We start from the raw sequence: 15,207 nt of genomic DNA, 5'->3' as shown, positions 1-15,207 counted from the left end.
AAAGGAGGTAGATTTTTTTTTGGATTTATGGTTAAAGAAGAAAAAGAAGAAAATAGGGGTTCTGTTGAATTTCAAGTATTCAGTTTCACCAATAAGATACGGAGACTTGCTTCACATTTGGAATTACACAAAAGAGATTTTTCATCGGAAAGAGGTCTATGAAGTCTTTTGGGAAAGCGTCGATGTTTGCTGGCTTATTTGTCAAAGAAAAATAGAGTACGTTATAAGAAATTAATCGGTCAGTTGAATATTCGGGAGTAGTAATTTAATCGTTCAAATTTTTTTCTTGTTTTATTATTTTTTAGTAGTCTTTTAGTAGTCTTAGATTTTTCATTTTGATGAGCCTCGCTTTGAGGAATTCATGGAATAATCCATTTTCATGGAATAATGAATTAAGGAAGAAAGGATATGAGTCTACCGCTTACAAGAAAAGATCTCATGATAGTCAATATGGGCCCTCAACACCCATCAATGCATGGTGTTCTTCGACTGATCGTTACTCTCGATGGTGAGGATGTTATTGACTGTGAACCCATATTAGGCTATTTACACAGAGGAATGGAGAAAAACGCGGAAAACCGAACTATTATACAATACTTACGTTATGTAACAAGGTGGGATTATTTAGCTACTACGTTTACAGAAGCGATAACAGTAAATGCACCAGAATTCTTGGAGAATATTCAAATACCACAAAGAGCCAACTATATTAGGGTAATTATGTTAGAATTAAGCGGGTAGCTTCTCACTTGCTATGGCTTGGACCTTTTATGGCGGATCTCGGCGCACAAACTCCTTTTTTCTATATTTTTAGAGAAAGAGAGAGAGAATTAATATATGATCTATTTGAAGTTGCTACAGGTATGCGCCGATCTGAGGGGTAGCTGCCGATCTACCTTATGGATGGATCGATAAATGTTTAGATTTCTGTGATTATTTTTTACGGGGAGTTGTTGAATATCAACAACTTATTACACATAATCCAATTTTTTACAGCGAGTTGAAGGAGTAGGTTTTATTAGTGGAGAAGAAGCAGTAAATTAGGGCTTATCGGGACCGATGTTATGAGCTTCTAGAATACAATGGGATCTTCGTAAAGTAGATCCTTATGAGTCTTACAACCAATTTGATTGGAAAGTCCAATGGCAAAAAGAAGGGGATTCGTTAGCTCGCTATTTAGTACGAATTGGTGAAATGAGGGAATCCATCAAAATAATTCAACAAGCCATAGAAAAAATTCCTGGAGGACCTTATGAGAATTTAGAAGTCCGACGCTTTAAGAAAGAAAAGAATTCTGAGTGGAATGATTTTGAGTATAAATTTCTTGGTAAAAAAGCTTCGCCCAATTTTGAATTGTCAAGGCAAGAGCTTTATGTAAGAGTAGAAGCCCCAAAAGGTGAATTAGGGATTTGTCTAGTAGGAGATGATAGCCTTTTCCACTGGAGATGGAAAATCCGTCCACCCGGGTTTATTAATTTGCAAATTCTTCCTCAACTAGTTAAAAAATGAAATTGGCTGATATCATGACGATATTAGGTAGTATAGATATCATTATGGGGGAAGTGGATCGTTGAAATTATAATAGATAGGGTAGAGGTAGAAACTATCAATTCTTTTTCGAAATTGGAATTATTAAAAGAAGTCTATGGACTGATATCGATTCTACCCATTTTGACCCTCCTTTTGGGAATAACAATAGAGGTACTCGTAATCGTGTGGTTAGAAAGAGAAATATCCGCGTCGATATAACAACGTATTGGTCCTGAATATGCTGGCCCCTGGGCCTGCTTCAAGCTATAGAAGATGGGACTAAGCTACTTTTTAAAGAAGATATTCTGCCATCCCGAGGAGATATTTCTTTATTTAGCATTGGACCCTCTATAGCAGTCATATCAGTTTTATTAAGATTTTTAGTTATCCCTTTGGGATATCATTTCATTTTAGCCGATCTTAGTATTGGTGTTTTTTTATGGATTTCCATTTCAAGTATAGCTCCTATTGGTCTTCTTATGGCAGGATATAGCTCAAATAATAAATATTCTTTTTCAGGCGGTCTACGAGCTGCTGCTCGATCCATTAGTTATGAAATACCATTAACTTTTTGTGTGCTAGCAATATCTCTACGTGTGATTCGTTAAAATAGATCTTTTTCCTATAAAATCCATCAACTATTTACATTCCTTTTCTTATTTAGTATTTGGGTTGGTAAGTTAAACTAGATAGCTATACAAAACAGCTTATAAATTTGTAGTAAAAAGAAAAAAAAATCTCATTTCCTATGTACAAGAAAAAGTGGAAGTAAACATAAGCAGTGTAAACTCTTTATCCCAATGTTGATATTTTTAATTAGTCATCATATCTTGAAGCGGCCAAGAATAAATGATTCATGATATGGAATTCCATTACTAGAATACTCCTAGTTATTACTATAACTTAATAATCCATAAGAAGAATCCACCAAAAGTTAGTGAAGGGTTAGGAACACTAAAGTACATAAAGGATTAGTAATGGAAAATCTAAAACATTAGAGATTTTTGCCCATAAAAGGAATCATAATAAGGACTTGCAATTTGTAGAAATTATCAAGTAGTACTTTCTTCGGATTCTGATCGAGAGTATGTTCCCATTCACTTGTTGAGGACATGGCTATCAAGAACGAATTAACCCTTTATCCATTTTTTCTTTTTCAATACCCCCTCCCCGGGGAAAGAAGAATAGTAAAAAAGATATGGAGTGCACTAGATTTTTTTTTCATTATTTCCTTCCTCTATCCATATGCATGCAGAATTGCTCATGAACTAATACCCAGCTCTTTCCATTTATTAATTGAATTCCTATAACAAGTAACAAGTGTTTTATTCCAAGATTAAGTTATTACTAAACAAAGAAAAAAAATCATTATATTATAAAGGATGAGATCAATTCGGAAGCGCTTTTTCTTATTCTAACAGACGGAATTCGTTTGGTCTAATTTAGGACTTTCAAATCTATTTTATTTTATCCAATTCTATCTACGCTCCAGGGGCTAGGAACAAAATAGTCATTTCCTTTTTCTGATCATAGGGTCCACATCAAGAGAATGGTGAATAGAGAGGACCGGGAAGGACGCACCTCTGGTGCACCAGTTATCGTGCCTACGGTAAACGCTGGGTAGCCAAGTGCGGAGAGGATAACTGCTGAAAGCATATAAGTTGTAAGCCCACCCCAAGATGAGTGCTCTCTCCTCCGACTTCCCTAGAGCCTCTGGTATCACAGCCAAGACAGCGCCGGGTTCTCCACCCATACGGGGATGGAGCGACAGAAGTATGGAAATAGGATAAGGTAGCAGCGAGACGAGCTGGTTTAATAGGTGTCAAGTGGAAGTGCAGTGATGTATGCAGCTGAGGCATCCTAATGAACGAACGATTTGAACCTTGTTCCTACACGGCCTGATCAAATCAATCAGGCACTTGCCATCTATCTTCATTGTTCAACTTTTTGATGAAAAGATGAAATAACCAAAAAAACTCTGCCCTTCCATCTCTTGGATATATAGAGAGGGAGGGAATAGGCCTTTGGTGTCCCTTTCAGTCAAGAATTGGGGCTTCACAATTACTAGCCAATATGTATCTCATGCCTTTTCTCGTTCATGGTTCAATATTCTAGTGTCCTAGGCGTAGAGGAACCACACCAATCCATCCCAAATTTGGTGGTTAAACTCTACTGCGGTGACGATACTATAGGGGAGGTCCTGCGGCAAAATAGCTCGATGCCAGAATGATAAAAAGGTTAACACCTCTTATGACCTTTTCACTATTTTGAAATAAGAAAAAGATCCAAATCTAAAATGCAAAGGTCATCTTATTCAAAACCTCAATCATCACATCCCTTCTCTCCCACTTCACACCTCCGAACGCACTGTTCTTATAGAGAGAAAGGCGCTTTCCCATCTTCTTAACCTGAAATGAAGGGGTACCCCCGGGAAGAGATCCAGTGGAGACAGCTGGGCCTGTAGCTCAGAGGATTAAAACGCTTTCTTGTAACTTGGAGTTTGGGGTCCCTTATTGGTAAGACAGAGAAGGTGGATATGCCCTTCACGCGTGCAAATGGTGTTGCGAGGCTGCTGATTAGCGTCGTCAGTATCGACTTGCTACCTGATGTGGTCCGGTGGACCCATGAGGGTATTACTTATGAACTGGATCTTGAGATTGAGGACACACCGACAGAGGATGGGGACGATGAGCATCAGGATATGGATACATCTGAGGGAGATGGAGCCCCTGATAACCATAACAAGGGGTCTGAGGACAAGTCTATGAGCTCGGCCAAGAAACATACTCCGCAGTGATAAGGCGGACAAGTCGGCCAAGGGACCGTTGATGTCTAGTACACCGACGAACACTTTGCGTTTTGGCTCGTTTGATTCTCATTCTGCTCCTAGTCGCTTGTGGATTAAGAGGGTAGAGACTGATGATCCGGCGGAGTCAGAGCTGCCGCCCCTGTTGGTGGATGCCTTTGTGGAGCCGGCTTCTCTCGCATCACCTACGGTGGGTTCGTCGCTGTCGGCTGAGACCGGTGGGAGGGGCGGGCAGGAGGCTCTCCTATCTCCCATGTCGACCCCCCGGCGCGCCGTCACCTCGTTGGCGCGGTCGGGTGAGATGGTGCCCGGCGCACATACTTCTGGCCGGCTGAGCGAGCAAGTCGGAGACTTGGGTGGGCGAGGGGCCCCCATGTCCCCCATGTTGACCACCCGTGGCGCCCCCATAATGGCCAGACCAGGCGTCTCGCCGACGGACTGCGGGCAAGGTTCCGGGTGGGGGAGGGGCATGGGCAGGAGGCCCTCAGCCCCCCCTCCCTCGACCGCCCTGAGTCCCGTCCGCATCGACGGCCACTTCAGGGGAGGGGCAGCTGAGCAGGCGGCTCAGCACCCACTCTCTTCGCCCATGTTGGATGGTGGTGCTCCTACCGCGTACACCTCTACCTCACCAGCTTCGATGGGTGCGCATGCTGCTCCGGGAGATTATACCCGGGGGAGGACTATGGACGACATCATCGCGTTTGGTGGGATCATGGATCCGGTGGCGGCTGGCAGGCGTGTCAGTGACCGGATCCAAGATCAACCAGATGCTGACGACCTGCAGTTGAGGCGTGCCATGAGGGCGGCCAAGCTTCGCGATGTTGAGGCAACTACAGGTATGTCTGTCAATAAAAGTTGTTTCATTTTGCATTTTACAGAACATGAAATTTTAGATAAAGCCAACAACATAGGAATTTCTTTGGGTTCGAATGACAAGGAGATTGTGAAGTCGGTTAATGATCTTCTAGATTTAGAAGTAGAGAGGGCGTCTGAGATTATTTGAAATCTAGATGCAGTAAAACCCATGAATAATGATGAAGTGAAACAATTAGGAATGTCGGCCCTAGAAAATTTATGTGATAATTTAATGCCCCCCTCTGAGGCCGCTGGGGATTTACTAGGTTCGGACACTGAGGACAGTGTAGAGCCTTTACCAGCGGAAGATTTCATCCCTAGCCATCATATTGACGTAGATACGTTGGGTGGTGGGGACAAGCCCAAACGAACATGGAAGAGGAAGGTATATCCAACTTCGGCTGTTCGGAGGAGTGCGAGGGTTAAGCTTAAAAGAAATTCCATGATGATCTATGAAAGGAATCTTTTGGAATAGCAGAGGTCTGGCAGACTTGCCTAAAAGAAGGTTCCTTGCAGAGACATCGATAGAACAACAACTAGATTTTATTGCACTTCTCAAAACTGGCAGAGATAATTTTACCTCACAATTCCTTGGAACTCTATCCGGTGGAATTGATTTTGATTGGCACTATTTATCCCCTAGAGGAAGATCTGGTGGGATATTGTTAGGGCTTAGGTGTGAAACACTAGAGGTGCTCAATGTGGTCAAGGGAGATTTCACGGTTAAGTTTCGGGTGAGATCAAAGCAAGACGGCTTCCGGTGGTCTCTTGTGGCGGTGTATGGAGCAGCCCAACCCGAACTTAAACCCGATTTCCTAGCTGACCTAGTCCGGATTTGTGGAGACGAAAATCTCCCCATCTTAGTTGGTGGGTACTTTAATATTATACGAAGGAGAGATGAGAAGAACAATGATAATTTTGATGGGCGATGGTCACTTATGTTTAATATGATCATCGAGAGCCTTAGTCTGAGGGAGATTGAGCTTACTGGTAGATAATACACTTGGGCTAATACACTACCTACACCGACTTATGAGAAGTTGGATAGGGTTCTAGCTAGTATTGAATGGGAATAGAAATACCCATTGGTGTCATTTCATGCGATGCAGAGGGCAATTTCAGACCACACACCACTATTAGTAGACTTGGGAGAAGCAACACACATTGGTAATAGGAATTTGTTCTCGTTCGAACTAAGCTGGTTTGAAAAAGAGAACTTTATGGCCATTGTTGCACGAGAATGGGCAAAGACAGTAGCTGGCCGAACAAGCATAGAGATATCGCAGAACAAGATCCGACATCTAAGACAATTTCTAAGGTGTTGGGCTAGAAACGAGAGTTGTATTTACAAAAAAGAGAAAGAAAGGCTCATCCAATTAATTGATTCTCTGGATATTAAAGCTGAGGGGATTCTGCTCGACGTAGATGAACAAGCCATGAAATCCGAAGCGGAGCAAAGCCTACGAGCTCTTCTGAGAGAAGAGGAACTCAAATGGGCATTGCGGGCTAAGGTTCTCAAGGTTGTCCATGGGGATGATAATACACAATTCTTTCATATGATTGCGAATGGTAAACATAGAAAGAAGAAAATCATCCAGCTCGAGCAAGATGAAGGGACCATAGTGGGACATGAGAATCTCAAATCATATATTTCCAATTGCTATAAACAATTATTTGGGCCATCGGCAGAGAGCACGGTGTCCATGAATGAGACTGACATCGGAGATATCCCTCAGCTTATGACAGAAGAGAATGAGATCCTAAATGCGCCTTTCACTGAAAAGGAGGTGCTAGATGCCATATCACAAATGAAATCCAATAAAGCACAGGGACCAGATGGGTTCCCAGAGGAGTTTTATAAGAAATGTTGGCGTATTATTAAGGATGACCTTATGCCTATGTTCCACAATTTCTTTAATGGGCATCTAGAACTATTTCATATGAACTATGGGACGACTACTCTATTGCCAAAGAAAGAAGGGGCGGTTCGTATCAAGCAGTTCAGGCCGATATGTCTCTTAAACATGAGTTTCAAGATATTCACAAAGGTTGGGACAAATCGGTTGACACGGATCGCCCATTCGGTGGTTCATTCAAGTCAGACGGCCTTCATGCTTGGTAGACACATCCTAGAGGGGGTAGTTGTTCTACATGAAATGATCCATGAAATCCATTCGAAGAAACTAGATGGGGTTATCTTCAAAGTGGATTTCGAAAAGGCTTATGATAAAGTTAAATGGATGTTTCTTCAGCAAGCAATGCGCATGAAAGGTTTTTCTGAGGCATGGAGGAACCAAGTGCGTTCTCTTGTCCAGAAAGGTAGTGTCGGTATTAAGGCTAACGATGATATAGGCCACTATTTTCAGACTCATAAAGGATGGAGACAAGGGGATTCGATGCCTCCACTCTTATTTAATATAGTGGCAAATATGTTGACCGTGCTTATTGGAAGGGCTAAGGAGAATGGCCTAGTAGATGGATTAGTTCCGCATCTGGTGGATGGGGGAGTATCCATTTTACAATATGCAGACGACACTATTATTTTCATGGAGCATGACGTTGCAAAAGCTCGGAATATGAAATTAGTTTTATGTCTCTTCGAGCAATTATCGGGACTAAAAATTAACTTCAACAAAAGCGAGTTATTTTGCTTTGGTAGGGCCAAAGACGATTAAGACACTTACAGACAATTGTTCGGTTGTGAATTAGGTTCGCTGCCATTTAGCTATTTGGGCATACCTATTCACCATCGGAAACTTTCTATTAAGGAGTGGAAGTGCATCGAGGATCAAATTGAAAAAAAGCTTAGTTGTTGGAAGGGCAAGTTAACGTCGTATGGTGGTCGACTAGTACTCATTAACTCAGTCCTGACCAGTATGCCGATGTTTCTGTTATCCTTTTTTGATGTACCCAAAGGGGTACGGAGGAGACTAGATTTCTTTCGGTCTCGATTCTTCTGGCAGTCAGATGAGGCCAAGAAGAAATATCGTTTAGCTCGCTGGGATATATTATGTCGACCCAAAGATCAGGAAGGTCTCGGTATTGAGAATCTGGAGATCAAAAATAAATGCCTTATGAGAAAATGGCTTTTTAGGCTTTCGGTAGAGAACGATGGGATGTGGGCACAAATTTTATGAAACAAATATTTACAATCGAAAACTCTAGCACAAGTTACCGTGCGGCCGTCAGACTTGCCTTTCTGGAAGGGGCTTATGAGAATTAAAGACTTATTCTTTCGTAGAACCAAATTTGTTGTTGGCAATGGGATGTCAACACGTTTTTGGGAGGATACATGGCTAGGGGAGGCGTCATTAGCCATTCAATATCCAAGTCTGTATAATATTGTCCAACGTAAGGAAAGTTATGTTTGCACGATATTACAATCAGTCCCTTTAAATATTCAGTTTAGGCGATCTTTGGTTGGGGAGAGATGGAATTCATGGATACATTTGGTAGGGAGATTGATGGATGTTCAATTATCCGACCAAACTGATTCATTACATTGGAGGCTGACCAAGAATGGTTTGTTCACGGTCAAATCTTTTTATATGGATCTAATTAACTCCGGCCCAATTCAGAGATCTATTCATATCTGGAAAGGTTAGGTCCCGTTGCGCATTAAAATCTTTATGTGGTTTGTTCACAAGCAAGTGATCCTAACCAAAGACAACTTGTTAAAGCGACATTGGGTAGGCAGCTCACGATGTTGTTTTTGTGATAATAATGAAACAATACAACATCTTTTCATAGATTGTCCTCTGTCCAAATTGTTGTGGCGAACAATACATATAGCCTTCAACATTGTCCCTCCAGTTAACATTGAATCGTTGTTTGGGACGTGGTTAGCTGGGGTGGAATGTACTACGACGGCTCGTATTCGAATTGGAATATGTGCACTATTGTGGACTATATGGAACTACAGGAACAACATGATTTTTAACAGACAACAATTTGTAACCTTCTTGCAGGTCATTTTCAGAGCTACCGCATGGATCCATACGTGGTCCTTACTCACTCCTATGGACTCCAGGGAGCCGCTGGTTACTGGGTGCAACCAATGGGAGATGGTAGCACGGGATATTTCCAACCGGTTTGGATGGCGGTCGCTTAACATGATAGGAGTCTAGTTCTCTAATCATGTATCTACCATCGGTTATAATTCTGAGTTCCTTCTTTTTTTCAATTGCTCCTTTTTGCGAGCTGTAATACTTTGAATATTGTTTGTTTTGAGACTCTTAATAATACGGCTGCATGCATCGTTCAGATGCAGAGGCCGGGGGCACGCCTTCTTTTCCAAAAAAACTTGCACGTGATTGGTAGAGAAGAAGAGAGAGAAACAAAAGAATGAATAAAGAAAGAGAAAAGGTGGTCCGGGTGGGGGTCGCGTCATGGCGAGCTGATCGGGCTTGCCCGGGCGCATCCGCGAGCTCTCATATTATCCCTATATTTGATCAGATGGATATAAGGGGTGCCGGTCAATCCGGGCGTTTGAAACGGATATGAAGAGTCTGGTTGGGTCACGTTTTTATGACCGGTCACTAATCGGACGGCCTGTACAGATGTTTGAGATGGATATATAGGGTCCGGTTGTAAATGCTCTTACACCAACATACCTTTTCTATTCTTTTACCACAACAGGGTTCCTATTCTAGTTACCCCCACATACGAATGCAGCTCGAAAAGATATCATATGGTATATGGCTACAGGACGCCACGAGACAGATGCATAGTACCCAGCTTTGTGCAATAATGACCGCTGGACGTGGCCATGATTGGCTGCATGCAAAAATAAAATAAAAATAGGAAGCAGGCAATGCGCTAAGACCTTTCCCAGTGTTTTAAGGTGTACATGTGCTAAGGACGCCACGTAGGCAAATAAAATGTGGCAAAGCAATTAAAAAGGAGAGATGCGCGGTCATGTTGTTCATTGGTGTGTCCGGAGCGTTACAAGTTGGTATCAGAGCCGACCCTCGGGGTTACACGGATGTTTGCGGACAGGTGCGGGGTCATGTTGTTCATGACGTTTATGACCCGTCGTGGCACACGACATGGTACGTGTACCGGACTGGATGCACAGACGTATGTGCCAAGAGGGAACGTTCCTGTGGCCCGACGAGGACGTCGGTTTCTCTGAGTGGGGGTGTATGTGATGGCCTGGCTTATTAGGGATGATAGACTACTCATATCAATAAGGAATACCTTCTTTTCCGGGAGCCCATTTAGACAGAACTGGGCAAAGTGCGCAGAAAAGACTAGTATTGATCTGTGAGACCAGTCTAGATCCCGCCAGGAGTAACGACCACCGACGGGTGTGTCCGGGGCATTACAGGCGAGCCGCCCAATCATTGTCTAGTCGCGGAATTTTAATCTAGATGGACATCTTAAACGGGCCTCAAACGCCCGGTCTGACCAGCACACCTCATATTCAGCCCAAATATGGGATAGATATGGAGACGCTAGGGCGTGCCCGGGCACGTCTGCCAAGTCGGACCCGGCCCATGTCGGCCCACCCGACCCCATATACATTCCTTCCAATCCGCTTGCCAGACTAAACCCTAGCCACTTCACTACATTCCCCTCCGCCACCCAAGCTCATCCCTGGCACCGTCTGATAGTCTCCGGCATGGCACGCAGTGGATCCGAGTCCTTCACCTCCAGATCCGTCGACCCCGAGCTCATGCCATGCGGCCCCAAAGAGGAGATGGCCGTCCAGCTTGCGCTCCACTACTCCCAGGAGGAGTCCCGTGCATGGCAGCGCTCAGACCCATTCCGTCGGGAATCCAGTGCGTACGCCCAAATGGCGCATGGATCCGGCGCTAGGGCAGCCGTCGCTGCCTCACAGAGGCAGTGCGGCCTGTCTGGTGTTCGAACACGGTGACGGACGCGCAACCCCTCCGTTGGCGCATCGAGGCCATGGATGCACTATGGGTGTCATCTGGCGCAAACATGGCGCAACGTGCATGCCGTGCGCGGTAGTGGGCGCGGCGGCAGCTCTCGCGGCGGTGGATGTCGGCGAGGCGGAGTCGCATTCTCCGGCGCCCCGTGTAGTGTACCAGTCCGAGCTCCGCAATCGCGTCGTGATGGACGTCGCCGGCTCGTCCCAGGACGGGTCCATCATCGATCTACGTCCACCAGCACCCAACGGGTTGCACGCTCCGACGAGGAAGAGTGGGGCATGGGAGACGACGGCGCCTTGAGTCCCGTGAGCCGGCTTGTGTCTCATGCCCTACTCTACCTTACCGGTGACCGGACCAACACTCTGGGGAGTGAAGCCGGCCACCGGACATGGCCACGGTGACCGGACGAGCACCGGTTAAAGATCGCCATGTTGCATGTAATAATATGGATTTGAGATTTCTAATTTGAGGTATTCGGATCTGGATTGAATTATTTGAGGCGTGACCGGTCAGTGTCCGCAGACGCGCCCCGGACGCATCCGCGGGTGTTTGAGGGGCCGAATTTGTAAAGTCCAACTATAGATGCTCTTAGCAGCATTAATATCTTGTCTTGGTCAATTGGTACTTATGTGTTACTATCGGCTAGATTTACTGTGTTTTGGTGAATTTGGACTAATTGCACTCTCGACTATTTGCTCAGAGTCAACTGTTGTTTTTAATTGGTCGTTGCATCGCCACCAAAATGTCCATTGACAACATCATACGATTGTATTTTGGTATAAATATTTGTATTGCTAAGTTTTTCATGATGATTCTGGTGTGTGGCAACGCAAGAGTGGGGTGCTATTGAGGTTGAAAACACCCATGCGGAACCATAGACCAATCATACTAATTTTAAGTTTTCTCTCTTTTTACTTCACCTCATCGTCCCATATTATTCATGTTTCAATCAATTGGTTCTATGATTTTTTCAATGCCGTGTATAAATCTGAAGTTATTTTTGTACACCCATGCCATCAATCACTCTTTTTTTTTTGCATTGCGCTGGTATTTTCAGTTTGCAATACGATTATTGGTGTATGTTATATAAATTTGCAGAAAGTCTCTCTCTCTCTCTCCGCACACGCGCTTGTGTGTTTGTGTGTGTGTATTCTCACACCATAGATTATTCTTTGTGATTGTACCCAGCTACCCATATTGTGTTGCTACCACAGATATTAGATAGAGCAAGTTATACAACTATATAATACATACTTGACATATATTTCTCAATTTCAACATTAACTATTTGTACTACAACAATGTTTTACTCCTTTTGTATGATACATCGCTCGTGCATGTTGTGTATTCTTACGTCATATAATGCAGGCATGCATTGGACATTTTTATTCTTCCGAATCTACCATTTTCCCGTTCCGAGCTACCGGCCATCATGAAATACGCCGGCGACTGACAATTTAGTGAAGTACACATATAGACAGAATATTTTCTTATTTTAAATGGTGAAACATATCTCAACTCATATTTTTCCTAGTCAAATGGTAATCAATGTGATTTTTTCAGTTTAGCTGTCTATAGAATTTGTGAAGTAAAATAGTGTGTTTATTTAACTTTAGCCATCTATAGAATTTGTGAAGTAAAATAGTGTACTTTGTCCTAGTTAAACATTTATTTTCTATTTTTAATGATGAAACATGCATATTTTTTCTATTTTAATGATGTAAAATGCGTATATTTTCTTACCTAATACAAATTAATTGTATCCATTAGATACCACTCTGCTAAGAAGCGAACGAGGCTGCCAAAGAAAAAAAATATTTTTTCTCTACCATACAATGCCGCATGTAGAGACCGGGTTTTACTATACTATTTAGAATAGCCATACATGAGTAGGACTCTTAATCGTCTCTTTTTTTAGGCTTGCCGAAAAGGTATGAGACACATAGCCGTATATTATTAATTAAGAGGAAACACTAATGCCCACACGTGTGGGCGTTTGCATCTCGCCCACACACATGAATCCGCGTCCGTTTGTCGGTGCATGAATTTTGGCATGTTTTGTGATGCCACGTAGGACTGGGTTGGTGTGTGGGCATTCATCCGGTCGTCCATACGAAGGGGCCGGTGTGTGAGCGTTTAGCAGTTCGCCCACCGTCAGTTTTTACTCACGTACAAGGGCTGGTGTGTGGGCATTTGCCATCTTGCCCACACGCCCGTCTTCTCTCCCACGCCCAAGCTGCCAGTTGCCATGCGTTTTGCGGTGTACATGGCAACTGCCCTAGTGTGCTTGTAAGAAGATGGCAACTTTTTTTTTTACCCGAACATGTCAGTTGCCATGTGTTTTGCAGGGTACACGGCAACTGCCCTAGTGTGCTTGTAAGCAGATGGCAACTCTCTCTTTTATCCGAACTTGTTGTTTTGCCATGTCTCTTGGTAGCACTACACGGCAATTGCCTAGTGTTAGTAGGTGGCAACTCCTAAGATTTTCAAATCATGGCAACTGTAGTAAATCAGATCATACATGACAACTGCTTAGTGTTAGTAGGTGGCAACCTCTAAAATTTTCAACTCATGGCAACTATTGTAAACCAGATCATACATGCCAACAGCTGCAGTTGTCCAAAAAGGTATCTGGCACTTGACCTGAGAGGACAACTGCAGTTGAGCAACCATGGCAACTGTAGTTGTCCGACATGGCAACTGTAGTTCGGCGACATGGCAACTGCAGTTAAACGGACATTGACGAGGGTCCGGACCATGGCAACTGCGGGGACGTGTGATGACTGTCACGCGGGGCGTGCAGGACCTGAGATAGGTGGCTGAGAGAGGTCGCGTGCGCGTTATGCATTTTTCCCACATGTAGGCGTGTGAGAGGGACCGCAAAAAAAGGCGTGTGGACGCTACTTGTTTTGCCCATACGTAGACGTGTGAGCTGTCTTCTTAGACACCACACAAAACGTGTGGGCAGACTTCTTAACACCCACACGTATGATAGTTATCGTCGTTCTAATTAAGAGGTACATAGGCGTGTGAACCTCGGACTCTAATTCATGGAATATTTGTTTTCTCTATTATAAATCACAGCCGTTCTTCTAGTAAATCACAACCGTTCTTTCAAGCTGTTTTTCTACTGTTACATATTAGCCGTTCGTTTTTTATCGTTTTAATAATATAATAGAAGATAGATAGATAGATAGATAGATAAGTAGAAGATAGAAGATTTCCTTTTCACCGGGACAACCAAACTTACACTTGGTGCAGGTGGGGAGCGAGGATTCAAGTATGGCGGGGCAAGCCAACTTAAAAGAAAATGGCACCAGCAGGCGGTAGGTCCCGAAGAAGGCGATGCTGCCACGGCCGCTGTCGTCGTCGCTCCCCATGGCCGGCCGGGTGCGGTCGATCTAGCAAAAAATGAAACAAATTCTTTCGATGGGTTCCTCTTTCTCTGGTTTGTTTTGCCTTGCTATGCTTGGTTTATAATGACATGCAACCAGGACTTCAGTAGCTTCATTAAAAACAAAGTCCCGCATTTAAAAAAAACAAAGACTTATCTCTGCTGACAATTTTTATCCGGTTATTTTATAATCAGTGACCCATTAATCCATTGATGAGTAGACTACTAAATTCCTTGAGCGTTGGAGTATATAGTAATAGTAATAGTAAAAAAAGATTGGAGTTGGTGGTGAGTTCACTTGTGAGGCCAACAACTTTCACAATAAATAAATACACTCCTCTTCCTCTTCACATGTAGAACTAGCAAACTTTCAGGAGACATATAAACAAATACACTAGTACTACTTTAATGGGAAGCCAACACTCATGTAGAAGACACAAATAACAATTGCAAATAATATGACACCAACTCAAAATCATGATTTTGGTTTTAGTTTCTCCTCCCAACAAAATTTCAAGTTTTATATCATACCATAGGAGAGTGAAAAAATTGTAATACCCATTCTCCCATGTTTCCAACTTCAAAATGTTGTTTCACTATACATTTTTCAAAGGACCTACTACAGTCACATCAAAGGAAAAATGAATTAGCGATATTGTTATTACTCTTTACCAAGAAAGAAAATGAAATAGAAACTAAATGAGAATCATAATAGTGATGCTTTC

The sequence above is a fragment of the Triticum aestivum genome, chromosome 7A, assembly GCF_018294505.1.
Source record: "Triticum aestivum cultivar Chinese Spring chromosome 7A, IWGSC CS RefSeq v2.1, whole genome shotgun sequence".
In the NCBI taxonomy this organism is placed as follows: domain Eukaryota; kingdom Viridiplantae; phylum Streptophyta; class Magnoliopsida; order Poales; family Poaceae; genus Triticum; species Triticum aestivum.
The sequence above is the reverse complement of the archived record's forward strand: the minus strand, read 5'-3'. Positions refer to the sequence as shown.